Source organism: Myiozetetes cayanensis, unplaced genomic scaffold (genome assembly GCF_022539395.1).
Source record: "Myiozetetes cayanensis isolate MyiCay16 unplaced genomic scaffold, myiCay2020 scf4, whole genome shotgun sequence".
NCBI classification, from domain to species: domain Eukaryota; kingdom Metazoa; phylum Chordata; class Aves; order Passeriformes; family Tyrannidae; genus Myiozetetes; species Myiozetetes cayanensis.
Genome location: NW_026087631.1, coordinates 11,286,103 through 11,305,020, shown reverse-complemented (window position 1 = coordinate 11,305,020; position 18,918 = coordinate 11,286,103). Strand labels below are relative to the sequence as shown.

Genomic DNA, 18,918 nt, shown 5'->3' with positions numbered 1-18,918 from the left:
TGCTATCACTCAGACACACTTCTGTAAAACCTAAGCCAGGCCTCCATGTGACAGGGGTACGATGCTCCTTCTGGAGCAGACTTTGCTGCTGTGGCTCCTGGATTACACAGGAAGCTCAACCTTCTATGAGACACTCCAGATAGAAATGAAACTGATCCAAAAGTGAATAAAGCTGCTTGGGAACTGAGAAAGAAAGCCACGTTCCCGGCAGTCTGCTGCCTGTGCTCTGGGATTGCATCCTCTGCCTTTTGGTCTCAAGGAGATGTGGAGCATACTGCTGATGCTTACAAGGCATTGTTAGTTTACAGGAGTGACTGCCTGAATCCCCAGGCTGTACAAACAAAACTGCACTCAGTGGATGTTTCAGCTCTTTTCTATTGGAAAGACCTTTTTTTTTTCCCCTCCAGTCTCTAGGCCACACAATTTTTCTCTCAGCTTACACTACTACAGCCAAAGCTCAGGAACATTCTGGGTAAAATAGAAAGAAGTTTTGCTTCTCTAATTGTTGGAATTTCTGATGGCTGTCCGAGTTTAACCTCTGCTCTCATAGAGGCATTTAAGTCTAAGAAATAAAAACCAAATTCATCCCTTTGTGAATTCTTTCTTTTTTTCCCGGTCATCTCCTTCACCTAAACGAGTCATATGGGAGACTAAAATTGTAAAAGATTGTTGCTTTCTTTGATGAAAGAACCACGTTTTAAGACAGCTGCTGCAGTCTGTCTTTGAAAAAAAAAAACTGTTGATGGAACTGTTTTTTTACAGGTCCTCTTGAGTGGTAAGCTGTGATTTATACAGCGATACTGCCACTGATTGCCTTCATAGAGAAAGCAGCAGAGGACAAATGGCAACACATATGGTCAGACTTCTTTCTGTAAATTGCAGGAGTCAGACTTCAGAGAGCAGGTAGAAAAAAAAACCAGCAGCACTGTTTACACTTGTAAGAAAAGGAAAACATCAGAAGATACTTGCAAAAATTTAAATGTGTCATAATCTAATCTAAAATAAAATAATCTAAAATGTAATCTAATCAATTATGCGACTAAAGAACTCTTTACATATTTTTAAGTCTTAAGAAATCTCTGTCTTTTTACTCCTGTTTAGGCCACTGTTCATGGGCTGACAGATATTGCAGAATCAAATTCACAGGGATTTGTTCCTCTCCAGCATTGATCTTCACAGCAAAATTTCTCTGTGAATGTTTTTAATATGGAAATGAACTAAAATTTATTGCTGAAACAAGTTCTAGAGAAACCTTCTGGTCTAGCCTGGCTCATTCCAAACATCACTAGGGCTAACAGATATCAAAAGTGAACTTATGACCATTGATCACGATGTATGATCATTTCCCTATGTATTATTTATCTATTTATTATCTTCTTTAGCCTCTATGCTTGTGCCTGCTTTAAACTTCTTTCTCCTCTCCCGTATTTCTGATTACTCTTCATTTCTCATTTCTTCCAGAGCAGTCAGACCTGGCAAAATCACTGTCAATTTACATTTTATCCTCCAGAAGTGGTCCCAGCCACAGCAGAGACCACAGTAACTTCTGCCGAATCTAGCCTCTAGCACTGCATTTCAAACTGACATGAAGGGTCTCATCTCCCAGTTGGCAACCCTGTAGTAACTGGCTACATCTTGGCATTTGAAAAACCTCTCCGCTTTAACACCTCCTGTTATCGCAGTAAAGTGATGTTTAAATAACTGAACTGGCTTCAATGAACTGTAGTTGCCATTTTCCTCCTTCTTACTGAGAAAAAATGGAGATAATTAGGAAGTGGATGAGCAGGTTTAATGAAAGCCGGTTTCTTTTGGTATATTCCTGAAGCGGCAATCATCATCTGTTTGGCTTTTGAAGAGCAACAATTATAATCACTTAAAATCCCAAGGGGAACAAAAATAGAACTTAAATTAGCATATAAAATATACAGCTGGATTGGGCAAGCCTATAAAAATCTGGGAAAATCATTCTAATTTGAAAGCTATTCAAAATCACAAGCAAAATGAGTACAAGAGTATTTCATGTTTCTTCCTTTTTTCCCCTTCTGAAGTAGTAATATAAAAACATTTATAGGATTTTCCTAAAACATGGAAATGAAAACCCATTGTCAAGAAAGAGACTAAGTAAAAATAGGCTAAAGGTGCAATTTCAAAATAGCAGGTAAGTATTAAACCATCGTTTTAGCAGGTATTAATCTCCCAAAGCTCTGACTTAACTGTATTGCTAAGTCATGTGCTATATTCCAGAGCTGAAAAATAAAAATACAGCTGAGACACAGTTACACATTTCAGCTTTATCAGACAACTGAGCAATGATAATATGTAAAAGAAACTAAAGACAGACAAGAAAATAAGCTGCAAAAAATGACAACAGCTGGGAAACTTCCAGTGTTTCAGATGATCATCTTTACAGTTAACAGAAATTCAGCAATGAGTAAAGAAAATTGTTTTCCTTATGCTGCAATGTCCACATTCTGAACTGTAACCTCATAATATTATCTTCTGGAAATAAATCTTCATTTCAGTAAGCTGTGAACTCAAAGATGGAATTCTTTTTTAATACCACTGAATATGTATTACTTTTGGTAATTTTGACTTGAAATACTAGGTCTAGCTATTCTAACTGAAGGTTAAGTAAGACAGTATGCAGCTGCAGCAATGAGATTCAAAAAAAAAAAACCAGCTTCTTCTAAAAATTTATTGTGGACAAGAAGAGGAGGAATTTGGGTTGCTTATATTTATAAAATTATCAGGACATTAGATATCTCCTGAAAAGACACTGTCTTACAGACCCACATTTATACAGTAGGGCCTAATTTTCATGCCTCTAATATAAAATACATTTTTTGCCTTTGGTTAGAAGATTCCACATACTTAAGAGATTTTGAAACTAAAACCAAGCAGGTCTTGAAGACACAACTGTTATTTCCATAATTTAAAAAAAACTAATTAAAGATTGCAGGGTTTACCTTCCACTATATCATACACAAAAAATATCTAAAGATGACCCGTGAATACTCCTGAATAAATTTATTTGTCTGCATTGCTCAGCCATGTGATGAGCACCTTGAAGCAAATGTCTGCCCTCCTCCCCCACTGCTATTTTCCATTCCTTCATCCTCACAATTGCAAATAACCTTCATTGCTCCATCATCCTCAAACAGATATCTGTTTTTATACATGTTACTGTGATTGAAAAAGCATGTCTTCGGAAGCCCGAGCTTCCTGAATGCTGTGTTAAGGCCAAAAATTACAGCACACTTACTCATCCTCTCTCTTGCTTTAAGGTAATACCAGAGAAGGCCCAGCAGGTTTTTTTTGACAGTCTTCCCAAGCCATCTGTTTCATATTCTGCATGTTTTGAACAACATAGTGTGCCATGGGATGTAAAAACCCATCACCGCACATTCAGTTTAATGTGGAATCCAGTGGTCACTCACTTTTAAAGAAATCACAACTGAAGGACACTAATCAGGGAACTTATTTTACTTATTTCCCCCTCTCCCCTCCCAAATTTGCCTTGTCATTTTTTTAATTTAAATTTTACGTCATCTGGGTTGAGTATCCCAGCCCGCTTTAGTAAACAAAAGACAAAGTGAACTCAATAGGCATTCAGATCTTCATACAGCTCAGAACCAAAACCTTGATTGACTGGTAAATATTGGCTAAAAATAAGAATGCTCTACTCCCTGGGTCTCAATGCCCACTCCTGCCACTCTGTTTATAAATTATCACTTCTGCGAATTGTCTGAATGGTCAATAGGGCTACAGGAACAAGAAAGTGTGAAATCATGCCTAGAAGGAATAACCAGCTTTACTTCAAACCATGCTGATCCCAGCAGCTAAGACACATTGTAGAAAAAGTAGTCACTGAAGCATCAAATACTTTACACACATTAAATTGTGCTGTTGGGTACAGGGCGAGGGAAAGTGTCTGAAATTGGAATATTTGTAGATTTGCCCCTATGCATAGGCCGTATGTGGCCATACCCCTTGACATTGCCGATGACATTAAGTATTTAGACCTTGTATTTTTTAAAAAAGATAGTTCTCAGAAACGTGCTGATTTTGCACGTTTGTGGCCATAAATATAGATGACTGTGAGAATTTAATTTCTGGAAGAGAAGTAACTCTTAACTCTCAGACTAACATAAGGATCAGGTGATAGGAGAAGGGAGTCTTCTGCTCACAACTCTGAGAAAAGCACAGCATCACAATACTTGCAAGAGAACTTCTGCATTTCACAGAAAGAACTTGTCTAGCTGTAAAAACTAATTGCTGACTACTCAGTGGAATAACACACTGACCACGTTAACCCTATCCTTATACCTGCAATTTCTAACAAATACTCTATTTCTGCTAAACTAGAGTAGGCCGACATTTTTGTTGCCCTGTCACCAAATGGCACCCAGGGCAAGCAACACAACTTGTGAACTTTCAAGAAAAACACAGCTCTCATGAATGCCACTCTACACCACCTAAATGGTTTCATTTCAATACAGATTCCTCTTCACAGACAATTAAGTACATTTTCATCTAATGTCATAGGTCTCTGAATGCCTGAAATTTGAAGTACTGATCTTGGCATCACCAATATACATAAAAAAGCAAGAAGTTTCAAGCATTGAGGTTTTAAGACACTTGGTGAGTTAAAGGATAGTTTCTTAAGTATTTATAATATTGTGTTTTGCACTTCTATGATGCTTAAAGATTTAATTTCAAGGACTAGGCAAAATTACAAATGCTTAGTTCTCTGTAATAAATATGAGGCACGTATCTACGCAAATGTCTCCATCAATATCCTATTATTAATATAGAATGGAATCAGATTCATGACACCTACAAGTATTGTTGGGAAAATCAAAGATTTCTCTAAGAGCATTTCTAAAGTGGTTTGTTTTGTGGTAGTGGTTTTTTTTTTTTTTTTTAAACTTTATAGGTGTGCCAAATTACTTGCAGGATTTGAGTCAACAGCTTCCCTCACATGAATCACCAAACATTCTGATTAGGAAAATTAACTGTTGTGAATAGTATCTGTCCAAAAAGAACCAAGATACCTCCTAAACACAGCAGTGTGATTTTTTTTTAAATGTTTTTTTATTTTCCTGCATTTGAAATCTTAAAAGGTGTAAGACTTAAGCAAGCAATTAATTAAGTTTAAAATTTATAAGGTGCTGCCCTGGCTTCCTGAGTGAAACTGAGAGCAATTCTTAAATGATTCTTACACTTCTGACTAATAAACATCTGCACTATTCAAATATGGAAACCCTGCAATAACTGCAATCTTATTTTTCCATTACTTCCAATCTGTTCTTTAGAAATAGGAAAAGCAGTGCCATTTAGAATTTTGATTCCTGAAATTTCAAACTCTTTTCTCAGGAGGAGAATCATTACTGAAAATTAGTAATTGAACCAGTAAGTAGTTCAATATGAAATCATGCTTTGATTATATATAGTCTTCTAAACAGAAACTTGGAAAATATCACAAATCAAGATCTAATGAAGTCATACAAATACTCTGGCAGAAAGGAAATAATTTCAACTGTGCTTATTTTTAATTTTTAATTATATTAAGGTCCTAAAACAAGAGATGGTTGTTACTTTGTTTTGTTAAGTGGCCTAAGTACAAAACAATTGCTGCAATTAACTCTTCTAACGGAATAAACATTGCATGCCTTCTGTGCATTTTTGGCACTTGGCATCTAGCAATTCCCAGGGATTTTCACAGATTTTAAGAGATTTGGTAAGGAAATAATCCCAACGCATTATTTAGAAACTCAGGGGGAAGCAGAAGAGGGTGACCAGGAAGCCCCAGACCCTTAAATTTTCAAGAAAATCTTTCCTATTTGATGCAGTTCTGGTACTTTTACTGTTGCCCTTCAATGTCATCTCTCATTTTTCACACTCAGGCTGGACTTTGAAGTTAGGAGGTACAATATCAGCAGAATTTAAATTAATTTCCTACCTGTCTGCTGTGTACATGGGCTCTCATACAGAAGTCCCTGTGTAGATTTTGCTCACTGTCACTGCTCTAATTTTCAGTCACATTTTCATCAGATCATCCATCCACATATTCTTCAGGAAGGTAGTATACACTATGTGTTTGCACAAGCAAACAGACTTTTGCCCCCAGGTATTTCTAATCACTGAGGAAAATAAAGCCTTTCTTCTACAATAATCTACACAATCAAGTTCTTAGCCATTGTCAAGCAAGATAATTCTGTCAAATCTTGCATCCCCAAGTCTTCCAGTTTTCTTGGCTGCCAAAGTATTTTATCAGCAATTTGGATTAAATTTGGTCTGCAGTTTTCTTAGTTTTGTTGCAGTATTTTTGGTTGGTTGGTTGGTTTTGGTTCGGTTTATTTGGTGGTGGTGATGTGTTGTTTTTTTGTGGTTTTTTTTTTGTTTGTTTTGGTTTTTTTGGTTTGTTTTTTTTTTTTAATGTCCAGAGTCACTAATGCATAACCTGTGATATCTCCACAACCAGATACAGGTGCGGGTAAATGAAGGTACTGCCTGCGCCACCACACCACAGCACGGGTGGGGTCAGGGCAGAGAGCACCAAAAGGGGGTTGCTGCCACTGAGTCTAAGTGCTTCTGTTTGAGAGGGGATACAAAACCAGACTAAGCATGAGCACAGCTAAATCCATCTATTCCCTCCCATGAACTTAATGGCATTTGGGGAGACTATATGCAAGGAAAGTGAGTTCCCTTTTAGTTAGCGGAGTTTCCTGATAAATTCAACATATTTTCCTCTCCATGTTCACCACTTTTCTCCTGCATAGAGCTTAAAATATGATGAAAATAAAAGGCAAGTGAGCCATTAGTGAAGACATCAAAATTATAAATACTTTATAGCACTTAAATTCTGTGTGGTTGCTATAAAAGGAAAATATTAATACATGTGGGGGATTCAGTTTCCTTGAAGAGACAGCCTTTCTAATATAAATTTTAAAAAGCCTGGCTACAGAAATATATGTACAGAAACATGTGTACAGCTTACCACCTGCAGTCTATCCGAATGGTTTAGCTAACTGCCACCAGTGCAGGGTCAAACTCTCCAGAAGTTAGCATTCCTGAATATGCTCATATACGTATATTTCACAGGTTACTGCCTTTGCATCACCTGCATATTCACCTAACTGTAATTGTGGAAAATATTAACCTAAACATTACTGCCTTTGTATAGACATTAAAATAAAGTAACCAAAACCTTGCTTATTAAAGATAAAATTATCACAGGAAAAAACAATCATGACTGTAGCTACTGCTAAAAGTCTATCCTTTTCAGTCTCCTCACCCATGTCAGACTTACTTTGGAGTAGCTCACTTTAGACTACAGGCAAGTTCTGGTCCTTTCAATAACACTCAATATCCTAAAAGTGTCATCAGAACACTGACTACTTTATAACTGCTGAAAATTATCTGTACTGCTTTAAGTAATGGTGAAGTAATACTAACTTACTGCTACTTTCCATTCAGAAATAATGTTATTATTCTGATATTCACAGAATGAGGCCGGTGCAAGTTAGCTATTTCTGCCTATCATCCGACATATATGATAACCGATTGCTAAATGTTGCAATGACCAAAGTTACCTATGGTAATCGTGAAGCGAGAAAACTTACTATTCCTTTAGCTGGCTCAAGCGGCTCTAAGTACCCATCCCTTAAAAAAAAAATAAAATCAATTTGAAGGATTAAATAAATTAATTAATCACTCCTCACACTGCACCGCACCGCCCGGCTCGTTTCGTGGGCTGGTGCTCCCCCGGAGGGAGCCGCGGTGCTATTTTCGCAGAGGTCTGCAGAGGACAGCGGGCACTGTGAAGGTCGCCTGCAGGCGGCACCCGCCCGGACCGCCCCCCCGGGCCGCGCCGACACTCCGGGCGTGTCCCGGCTCCCGCCGCATCCCCGCCGTCCCAGCTCCACACCTCCTGCCGCCTGCCCCCGGCTCCGCGGACCCCCGGCCCGCCGCCCACGGCTCGGCGGAGCAGCGCGGAGCATCCCCGCCTGCGCCTCGCCTATACACGAGGCTTATGCTACGTGCGAGGATTTTCCCCTCCACCCGCCCCACCACCGACAGTGCTCGCTGCAGCTTTTTTTTTTTTTTTCCTTTTTAACCCCCGATTCCAGAAGAAATTGCAATAATTAAAAAAAAAATACACTTACCATTTTGACCTCATAGTGCTTTGTCATGGGCTTAAGAAAAAAGCCCACAGACACATCTACACACACACACACATACACACGCGTATTTATGCGTCCTCAAAACAGCTGTCGCAAAGGGGCTGGGGGGAACTGCTGCGCTGCGGAGGACACCCAGAAATCAGCGCACAAAAGGAGGGCGAGCCACGCGGCCCGGACTGAACGCTCCCCCACGCCCCTAACAGACCACGCTGGGAAAGCGAGGAAGGTGGGTGGAGAGGCATGGGTAGAGGGGAGGGACCCACGCTCCCATTCCGCTAAAGGAAACACCCGCCTTATCAAAAAAAAAAAAAAAAAAAAAGAGAGAGAGACAGAAAAGAAAAGGAAAGCCACTGGCGTGCGGAGCGAGGCCGGGCAGCGGTCCAGCCCTGGGGATGATGCTGGCGGAGCCCGCACCGCCGTCGGGGCGCACCGTCCTCCGCGCAGCCAGCGGGCTGCGGCTCACCTCGGCGCATCTGAACATCCCCACTTACTTCGAGTGCCTCTAGAGTTACTCCCCCCGGTCCCCTCATGTTCCCCCATGCAGCCGGTGTGGTGCAACAGCATCACCAGCGACACGCCGTTTTGCACCGCTGACGCGGCGGGACTGCCGTCCCCTGCCCTGGGCGACCTGTGCTGGCAGTCTTCCGGCCTTTACTCGAAACTCTTCTCCTGCGCCTGTCCCTGCCGCTGGAGATGGGGAGGTGTGACACCAACAGTGCAATGAATCTCGTCCAGGATGTCTCTCCGGGAAGATGCTGCTTGTCTGTGTATTGCAGGAGGGGCTTAGCATTGTCAAATGCCATGGTGGAATATTGATGGTCAACGCGCACATCCACACATAAACTCTTACCTCTGCAAAACACCCTCCTTTGACACTCCTACCCCTCACACACTGTTTGTCCTTTACTTCCCAGAGACTGGCAGCACTCCTCTGTTACAACCAGTCTGTTGGCTCATGGAGCTATGGAGCCCTTGGCTGTAGACACCTTTAGCTGGAAAATACTACCTCCTCCTCCTCTCTCTTCCCCACACATCATAAACTCATGCTGCTGCCTCCTCCTCCTTCACTCAATAACTCCCCTTCATGCCCCTGGGCTCTCCCCTGAAGAGCCAAGCTCCTCTGTAGACAGTCCCTGTCCTGGCACGAGGGCGCACTTCATTCCCTTGCTTCATGGTGGGAGTTTGGATGAGCCAGTTTGGATAAATCAAATCAAAAGGAGTTGAAATTCTTGAAAGACCTTTATTTACCTTAGCTCACCTTCTCTCCATTGTTTTCCCACCTGTGACAGGCACCACAAATACTCTGTTATTAACCTTGCTGTGATCCTTGAATCTAGGGAAGAATAACAAAGGACAGTCTGTGTATATTAGCTGCATTTTTGTATGCCTGGCTGGAGCACAGAATAAAACAAGCAAAGAAACAAACAAGCAGACTCAAACATTTTTCTTCCAAAAATCATATACACAGAATGCTTACTTAAAAAATAGCATTATTCTCATGCATAAAAATATATAATGTGCATAGGTTGTATGACAACTATGCCTGAGAGAGAACTAGGGTTGTGGACCCCAGTTTTACCAGAGAAACTGGGAGATGAGAGTAAAGTTCAATGTTTTCCCAGTAAGTCATTGTGCTGGTCTTTACAGGAACCCACACCCGTGGACAGAGAGGTGGAGGTTTGTGTTTGGAAGAAGGCTCATTCCACCCACAGCCCACATGGAAATGCTGCTCTGCTCCTGCACAGAGGCTCATTTTGAGGCCTGGTACACACTGAAAGGGGATGATAACTTGTTATGGAATGTTAGGAGGAACAAAGCCCTCATCAAAGTCTCTAAACATTTAGCAGCCACAAAGTTGTGTTCAGTGTTTGTACAGAGATGTGGCAAAGGAGAGAAGAATTCATGATGGAAGAAATTCTGAAAGTACAAAAAAAATGGAAGTTATGTTGAGCAATACTTCCCTTTTTATTTTTATTTAGAACGCATGTATTGGTTATGTTGGCTCCAAAAGACCATTTAGGCAAGAGCCCTGCAGTATTTGCCAGGACAACTGATTTTTGAAAGCCATGTCCTTCTCTGCCTATTTCATAATGTCCCTAATTTCTCTGCAGCTTTTACAAGCACTCTGCTTCATTGATGGTGTGTCCTGGTAGCTGTTGAAGTCAAAGGAGAGATTGCTGTACTCTGAAACTGGTGTTAAATTGAACATAACGTTTCTTTAGTTTGTTCTATCCTACTTCTATGTTCACTCAGTTTTAAGTTACTGAAAAAAGTTGGAAAATTAGTGCATTTCCTCAATATTTTCAGGAATTCATGGAGATCAGGATGATTGCATCTTTGGAAAAAAGGAATCCTTTACACTTACAATATTTCTCTGCCTCTAAAAATGTAATGAATAAAAAAATATAAAAAGTCATTAATGTAGAACATTATAGTAGGTGGTAAAGATTTCTCTTTATTTAGCCTACCAATGTATTAATAAATGTGTTTGAGAATAAAAATTAAAACAGTATACCACCATGTTGATTACTATGGATCACCTAGAATTCTGACTGGAGGTTGTTCTTGCTTGCCTCTTTTTCTGAATTTTATACCAGATTACAGGTAGCTGAACCTGAGTGAAGTAGGGATATAAGGTTTCAGCTCTTGGGTCATTCCAGTCTTTGATTATGAGACATCTCAAAGCCAAAATCTCCCATTTGGATATCTGTCTTCCTTGTTTCAACAGATTTTATGCTCTCAAAATCTGTAGTTTTAGGTTGATGTTACTTACGGAACATATGACAAACAAAAAAACAATTAGTTTTTCATTAGGTACTAGGTAAATGTCATGCCCTCAGATTTTAATCACCCAATGGATATATTATCAGAATATAATCCATTTGCTATGTTTTTCTCATTATAGCCTCTAGGAAAATGGCAAATGCTTTTCATTTCAGTTCATGTGTATGAACTTATTTTTAGATCTAACTTGCTGAATATCTCTTAGTTCCATAAACAAGTGTTTTATTAATAGCATTATAAAATATATATATATATAAGCCTTACAATGTTCATTGTGGATTATGGTGGAAATATGTCTTCATTCTGGACTCTAGAAAGTGAATATTAATATATTATAAATGTTTAGTCTTGGTTTTCTGCCAAGATAAGATGACTTAGACTTTTTGCTTTATGTATCTCTTGGTACCTGAGGTGACTTTGGTTTATCATCCCTAGTGTAGGTGAACTGCCCACTTAAGTTATAGACACGCCGGTAGCAGAAAAGAATGTGAGCCTCCTAACTGAATGACAGAGGTTATCTTATTTCTTTCTGTCTTTCATTTTGGGATTCTGTGTAAGCAGTTTCAAATTTTCTCTTCTGCTCTGAGGCCCTGGCCATATTAGGTACCATCTGGAAAGCAGAGTCATAATAAACTATGTAAATTTTGTTTATTAGAAGTGTAATTTCTTATTCTAAACAGAGAGGTACTCAATCTTTAGCAGTAGGAGTTCTGTCATCATGTCATCAAACATTACTACAAAGAGCCACAAAACCATTAAACCATTCCATTTGTGCCAATAGCTGATGATGCATCAGCATTTTTAGATGTTGCTGTAATATAGTTACTCAGCTTAATGATAGAGATGCAACATTATTTAGTTTCCACTCCTTTCACTCCAAGTCCAGTGGTTAAAATGCAGTGAGAGATTCACCACACTTCATCTCCTTATAATGGTCAGAGAGATGCCATTTTTCCTCTCTCTCCTCTTGGCAAAAGTAATTGATGTCTCTGTGTTGTGATGCTACAACAGCTACTGTTGCAAATGGTCCACCCTGAAAAGTTAGTATTTAAGGAAATGGGGGTGGAAATGCCAACAACTCTTTTACAGAAAGTTGTACCTAATTTCATTAGGGAGCACCTCAGTAGGAAGTGTGTTAACCTTCATTTTGGTCCTTCCAGGTGCTGTTCTGTGTCAGTCCATGAAAGCCATCCTTGCAGGTTTTGGATTCAGCTAAGAAATGGTAAGAACCCCACTAAATGAGAAAACAAAAAAAAATGTAGTTTAAAAATCAATGGAATAGAAAATATAAATTTTCACTGAGAAAGTGAATAGACAAGAGTTGTGATAAGAGATCATGTAGCTGATGGCTAAAATGTCTGCACATCCAAACTGTGAATACTTTGAAGGGTTGCATTATTTATCCATTGTAACAATGACCAAGAAGCATGTGGATCACACCAATACATTGGAGAAATCACTTTGCTTTTATTTCTCCTCTAGTTTTACTCTCCCTCCATTAGATTAAAAAAAGACCTTAAGGGAATGCTTTTCATTGTAATGAATGTATGTGGTTCACTCCTTTTTATCTAGTTGCATGGCAAAGAACTTTTTCTCTCTTTTAGGAATTGCTTAAGCCACTCTGGGGACTGGTCACTGAACAGAAGAGGAAGCAGGCTTATTAGAACTGCAGTTAGATATGTGCATTAGTACATGTACAGTTATCACCATGAGACTCTGTGGTGCTGGAGGAAATTTACCCTGTTTTTCACACTAACCTATAATCTTAAGGGGAATGTGGGCATCCATTATTTCCTTTAGAAGGAGGTAAACTTACAAACATTTTGATGAAAGATAGATTTTTGGAAGACAAGTCCTTGCCTTTAGGCAAAGAAAGATTCAAAGACAAATAAGTACACTGACATTTTTATTTTGGTTAAACAGTTCAAGTGATTTGTTTCTAATGTAAAACTATTTTTTGCCTTCAAAGTACTTTTCACTCAAACATCTTAGAATTAATTTAATTGAGTGTCTTCTTGGTCTTGTGAGATAAGTGCATTTTTATAATCCATTTTGTAAATGTGTAAACCTAGTCAAAATCCATGAGAAAGTCTACTTCCCTCATCACTAGAATTCCTATAATGAAACATGAAAATCTGAAAAAATGATTTTTATTATATACTCAAAAATGTGACAAAAAAGAAGAGGTCTTTGAAGCTGTACTTCATTTCAAACACAAATTCTCTCTTCCCTCCATGCCAGTTCCCATCACTAATTTAAACAGGTGTTGGACATACTTAAAGACTTCATCAATATGCACAGAAAATGAAGAAAAAGAAAGAAACAGAATATATACAAACTCTACTATTGATACATTTGTTAATTTGGCTAATGAACTGAGTGACAGAAGTTCCTAGCAAAGGTGAGTACCAGGACATAAATGCAAAATTTTATGTGTCCAAGCATTTCTATCTCATACATCCTATTTCTACAGCTAATAGCAATAAACTTGTACTATGTGTTGAAATTTTTGATGTAGCATCACAAAAGATTACCATTCGAATCACAGGTACCCACTGTTCTTCAGAAAAAAACTTACTTTTAATTTAAACTTATTTAAAAGGTCTGTTATTTATTACTGATGCAACTTAATTTGTTGATTTGTTCTGACAGAGGGCACTTTGCTGAAGTCAGGCTTTTGACACACTTTATACTGATTGCCCAGGCTTTTGAGGAGGTGGAAACTAAGAAATATATAGAAAGATTGTATGGGCATACATAGTTAATTTCTCTGTGAGATGTTTTAACGTTAGAATAGTCATCAAGGGGAGCCCCTGGTGGTCTAGTGGTGGAGCCCCTGGTGGTCTAGTGGTAAGGGCGCGGCGCTATCACCGCGGAGACCCGGATTCGATTCCCGGTCAGGGCCACTCCCAGGCAGATGGAGCTCGTTAGCCCTTAAATAAAGGCAATCCATCTACGTCCTGAGGACCTCGCTGCCACCGTCCAAGCTCGCTTGGCCCCGGCAGATGAACCTTAGGATTAAAGGGTGGGCTCAGTTCCGCGCACACTGTGTCTCACCTAAAAAATCCAATGCGCAGGCTGGAAGGTGTAAAGACCTTCCCCGGATCTTCGCTCGCGAAGACTGGCCATTATTTATATATTAGTCATAAAGGAAAAGGTGAAAGAATGCATGAAATGTGATATGCCACGTAAAAATCTGGCTTAATATCCCTTCAGCTTTAGTTTGACTTTATCTTGATATAAGAAGGTTGGGGGCAAGAAGAGCTCAATGAACTCATGGCCTCACAGTGTGTTGGCAAAATCCTAACTAACTGTCACAAGCCTTTGTATTTCAGGCCACAGTAAAATTGGTTTCTGAGTGCAGTTGAATTGCTGCCTGGAATGGAGCACATTGCAGGTAGTGTTGGGTTTTATGTGAGAGTCTGACTGCAGCAGGACTTGATAGCCAAGCAAGATGTTGTGACCAATCTGGTGAATGGTTACAAAGTGTGAAGGATCAATAAGAAGAGCTATTAATTTCCATTCTCACCCCAGACACCATGTCTGTGATTATATTTAATTCAAAAATCATATTCACAGGTAAAAGAGAAAAGAGGGATAATCAATTTTTTTCTCTGTGGACTACAAGATTTGTTTCCTAAGCTGGAATGCTTTACAAAACTCAGAAAACACTCTTCACAGCATGTTGGAAAAATGGCTTAATTTGGAGGACAGTGAACTTGCTGTGCATATATGGAAGGTCCCATTCTCTGACTCGTTGTTGTTTTATGTTAACATAAATACTGTACTGTTCCCTTGAGGCCAAATTTTTCTTTTTCGCCTCAAATCAATGGCCTAATGATGCTTCAGCACTCTGGTTGCATAGTTTGGAATTCTTGAAATAAGAACATTTTTCCATCTAGACTGCCTTTTTTTTTAACCTTCTTTCTTATAACTAACAGACATTTTAATAATTTATGATTATCTTGAATGATTCAGGTTGAGGAAATGTAATGGAACTGGTAATGCACAAATTCACAACACAATTAGATTTCCATTAAAAAACCACAGACCTTTAGTGAGATTTTAGTATGAGCACCAAACTTTGTAATGGGCACTAAGATGTAGTTTTCACTAGCATTCTCCTTGGATTTGGATTAATTTTGGGATTTTAAGCTACTACTTCTTTCTTATAATCACATTCCCCAAGGTGTTCCTCTCCTTGTAAAGTCCACAGCTGTCTAGTTGAAATCAGCATTTACTCAGAAATGACATACCTATCCTCTTGGTTTCAGGTGGGATAGTTTTCATCTTAATTGCAGATGCTTAGTACTGTGTTTCAGATTCAGTATCATAATAGTGTTAATGACACACACTGAGCAATGCTTACCCTGAATCCAGGACTGTTCAGTATCTCATGCTCTGCCAGCTAGCAGGTGCACAAGAAGTAAGAGGGCAACATGGCCAGGACAGGGAACCCAAACTGGCTAAAGGGATATTCCATACCATATAATGTCATGCCCAGTATATAAACAGCAGGGAGTTGACCAGGAGAGGCTGGTCTCTCCTTGGGGATTAGCTGGTGGTCAGCAATTGTGTTTATCACTTGTCTTTCTGGATTTTATTCCTCTCTCCATCTCCTGTTCATTTCAATCAGTAGTAGTAGCAGATCATAAGGTTGCCTTGCATGTGCATGGCACCATTAAGTTATCACCTATATATGTGAGTGTGTTGAAAACATTCTGGTTATTCAAAATGTCCCACCAAACAGGGCAGTGACAACTGAACTAGTGTTGAAATGGAAACAGATGATCATTATAATAGGATTTAAATATTGAGAATTTTTCCAGGAATAATGATAAGTAAAATGAAAGGATCATAGAATCACAGAATCAGTTGGGTTGGAAAGGACCTTGAGATCATCAAGTCCAACCCTTGATCCAACACTGCTGTGGTTACCAAACCATAGCACTGAGTGCCACATCCAGTCTCATCTTAAAAACCTCCAGGGACAGAGAATCCACTACTTCCCTGGGCAGCCCATTCCAATGCCTGATCACTCTCTCTGTAAAGAATTTCTTCCTAATATCCAACCTAAACCTCCCCTGGCAGAGCTTAAGACCATGCCCTCTTGTCTTACTGATAGCTGCCTGGGAGAAGAGACCAACCCCCACCTGGCTACAACCTCCTGTCAGGGAGTTGTAGAGAGTGATGAGATCTCCCCTGAGACTTCTCTTCTCCAGGCTAAACAACCCCGGCTCCCTCAGCCTCTCCTCATAGGACCTGTGCTCAAGTCCCTTCACCAGCCTCGTTGCTCTTCTCGACCTGCTCCAGCACCTCAATATCCTTCCTGAACTGAACACAATATCCTTCCCAGAGCTGAACACAAAGCTCAAGGTGTGGCCTCACCAGCACTGAGTCCAGGGGAAGGATCACTTCCCTGCTCCTGCTGGCCACACTGTTCTTGATGCAGACCAGGATGCCATTGGCCTTCTTGGCCACCTGGGCAAACTGCTGGCTCATGTTCAGCCTCCTGTCGATCAGCACCCCCAGGTCCCTTTCTGCCTGGCTGCTCTCCAGCCACTCTGTGCCCAGCCTGTAGCGCTGCAGGGGTTGTTGTGGCCAAAGTGCAGGACCCGGCACTTGGTCTTGTTGATCTTCATCCCGTTGGAATCAGCCCAACTCTCCAGCCTATCCAGATCCCTCTGCAGAGCCCTCCTGCCTTCCAGCAGGTCGACACTCCCCCCCACAGCTTGGTGTCATCTGCAGATTTGCTGATGATGGTCTCAATCCCCTCATCTAAATCATCAATAAAGATGTTAAACAGGACTGGGCCCAGCACTGACCCCTGGGGGACACCACTGGTGACCGGCCGCCAGCTGGAGGCAGCCCCGTTCACCAACACTCTCCGGGTCCGGCCCTCCAGCCGGTTCCTGACCCAGCACAGAGTGCCCCTGTCCAAGCCGTGGGTTGCCAGCTTTTCCAGGAGTATGTTATGGGAGACAGTGTCAAAGGCTTTGCTGGAGTCCAGATAGACCACATCCACAGCCTTTCCCTCATCCACCAGCTGGGTCACCTGATCGTAAAAGGAGATCCGGTTGGTCAAACAGGATCTGCCCCTCCTAAACCCGTGCTGGCTGGCTCTGATCCCTTGTCCATCCTGGAGCTGCTGTGTGATCTGCTCCATAACCTTGCCAGGCACCCAGGTCAGGCTGACAGGCCTGTAGTTTCTCAGGTCCTCCTTGCAGCCCTTTTTGTGGATTGGTGTGACATTCACCAACTTCCAATCATCTGGGACCTCCCCAGAGAGCCAGGACTGTTGGTAAATGATGGAGAGTGGCTTGGCAAGCTCTTCTGCCAGCTCCCTCATCACACTAGGATGGATCCCATCTGGACTTGTGAGGATCCAAGTGCCTCAGCAGGTCACTAACAGTTTCCTCCTTGATTACAGGGGGCTTTTCAGCTTCTTATCTCTGTCTACAAACTGCAGAAGCTAACTGTCCTCAGGACAACCTGTCTTACTGTTGAAAACTGAGGTAAACAAAGTGTTAAATACCTCAACCTTTTCCTCATCTTTGATAACTTTGTTCCTGCACATGTTCAATAAACAATGGAGGTTTCCTTTGTCCCTCTTTTTCCTACTGATGTATCTGTAGAAAGACTTTTTCTTATCCATAACAGAAATGGCAAGATTGAGTTAAATGATAAGTAGAAGGAAAGGAGAGGTAAAACCAGTAACCATCAAACAAGAGCTAATTTCAGTGGTGCAGGTCATATAATTTTACATAAAAATGATACATTCTTAACTTTTCCAATATGGACATTTTTGTAGTGGGTTTATGTGGTAAGGTTTTGGTAGAGGGGGTTGTAAGGGTGGCTTCTGTGAAAAGATGCTACAAGCTTCCCCCACACCCATCAAAGCCAATGCCAATCAGCTTCAAGATGGACCCATTGCTGGCCAAAGCTGAGCCCATCTGTGACAGTGTTGTTGCCTCTGGGATAAGATAATTTAGAAGGAAAAAAGTTATTAGGTAGAAGAAAATTGCAGCCTGGGAAGAGAGGAGAGAATATGGGAGTGGAACAGCCCTGCAAACACCAACACCAGAGAATGAGAAGGGAGAGGAAGTGCTCTAGAGCAGAAATTCCTCTGCAGCCTGTGGTGAAAACCACGGTGAGGCAGGCTGTCCCTCTTGTTCAGATCCAATCAGTGAGAGATACCTCTACCCAAATTAAGGTGCAAATGAGATCATATGCCAAAGTCAATAGTATGGATTTTATTTAACAAGGAATGTCAGGTAGATAGAAAGAAATAGAAAAGAGATGAGAGAGAGGTAGAGATCAAGCAGGAGATAGCACCACCTGTGGGTCCAGCAGCATCCCAGTGCTCCTTCTTCACCCTGGCCTCTTGATGGTGCGGGTTCCCAAGTAATTCAAAACTTCTTGCTATTTATACATCTTAGCAAACAAAGGAATTAATGCTCATTGGCTACACAATTCTCTTACTCTGTTGGTTAAATGATTCCCTCCATTCTCATGCTAATTAGTCCACATGCTCACTCTTTCTTTTGTTTTGAGTTCATGGGTTTCTTGGGTTGGCAGTCATGATCTCTCCCTGCTGGAATTGCCTGTTACCCAGTCAGAGCTGATTTCAGCACAGCTGCTGAGTTGTCTTTCCGTGTGGCCTGTAGATTCTGCATTGTTTGTGTCCTTTATCAGTGATACATTCTTCTCCTCAAGCTTTCCTAACCTTCCCCTAGGTCTGAGATAAAATCTGGACAATAGCACCACCTTTATCTTATCTCAAGTTCCCCCCACGGTGGCTTAACTTACAAGTTACAGGTATCCACGGAGGCATATTGGGGGAATCTTTGGTGGTTGTTGCAGGTCTCAGATGTTATTTATCTCATATCTTGGGGTGGTCTTTGTTTGATATGTGTATGAGCACTTACTTCTTTACACAGTTTGCCAC

The 18,918-nt window shown here is 40.7% G+C and overlaps 1 protein-coding gene across 1 annotated transcript in view; it reads right to left on the bottom strand.

Moving 5' to 3' along the window:
• The window catches only part of ELAVL2 (ELAV like RNA binding protein 2), a 108,989-nt gene extending 100,709 nt beyond the window's left edge, over positions 1 to 8,280 (bottom strand). Inside the window, exons 1-2 of the mRNA XM_050329390.1 lie at positions 8,169 to 8,280; positions 7,626 to 7,665 (exon numbers count right to left, since the gene is read on the bottom strand). The gene's annotated coding sequence lies outside the window, so the exon portion shown is untranslated. The remainder of the gene's footprint in view (positions 1 to 7,625; positions 7,666 to 8,168) is intronic.
• Between the last annotated feature and the right edge of the window lie 10,638 nt (positions 8,281 to 18,918).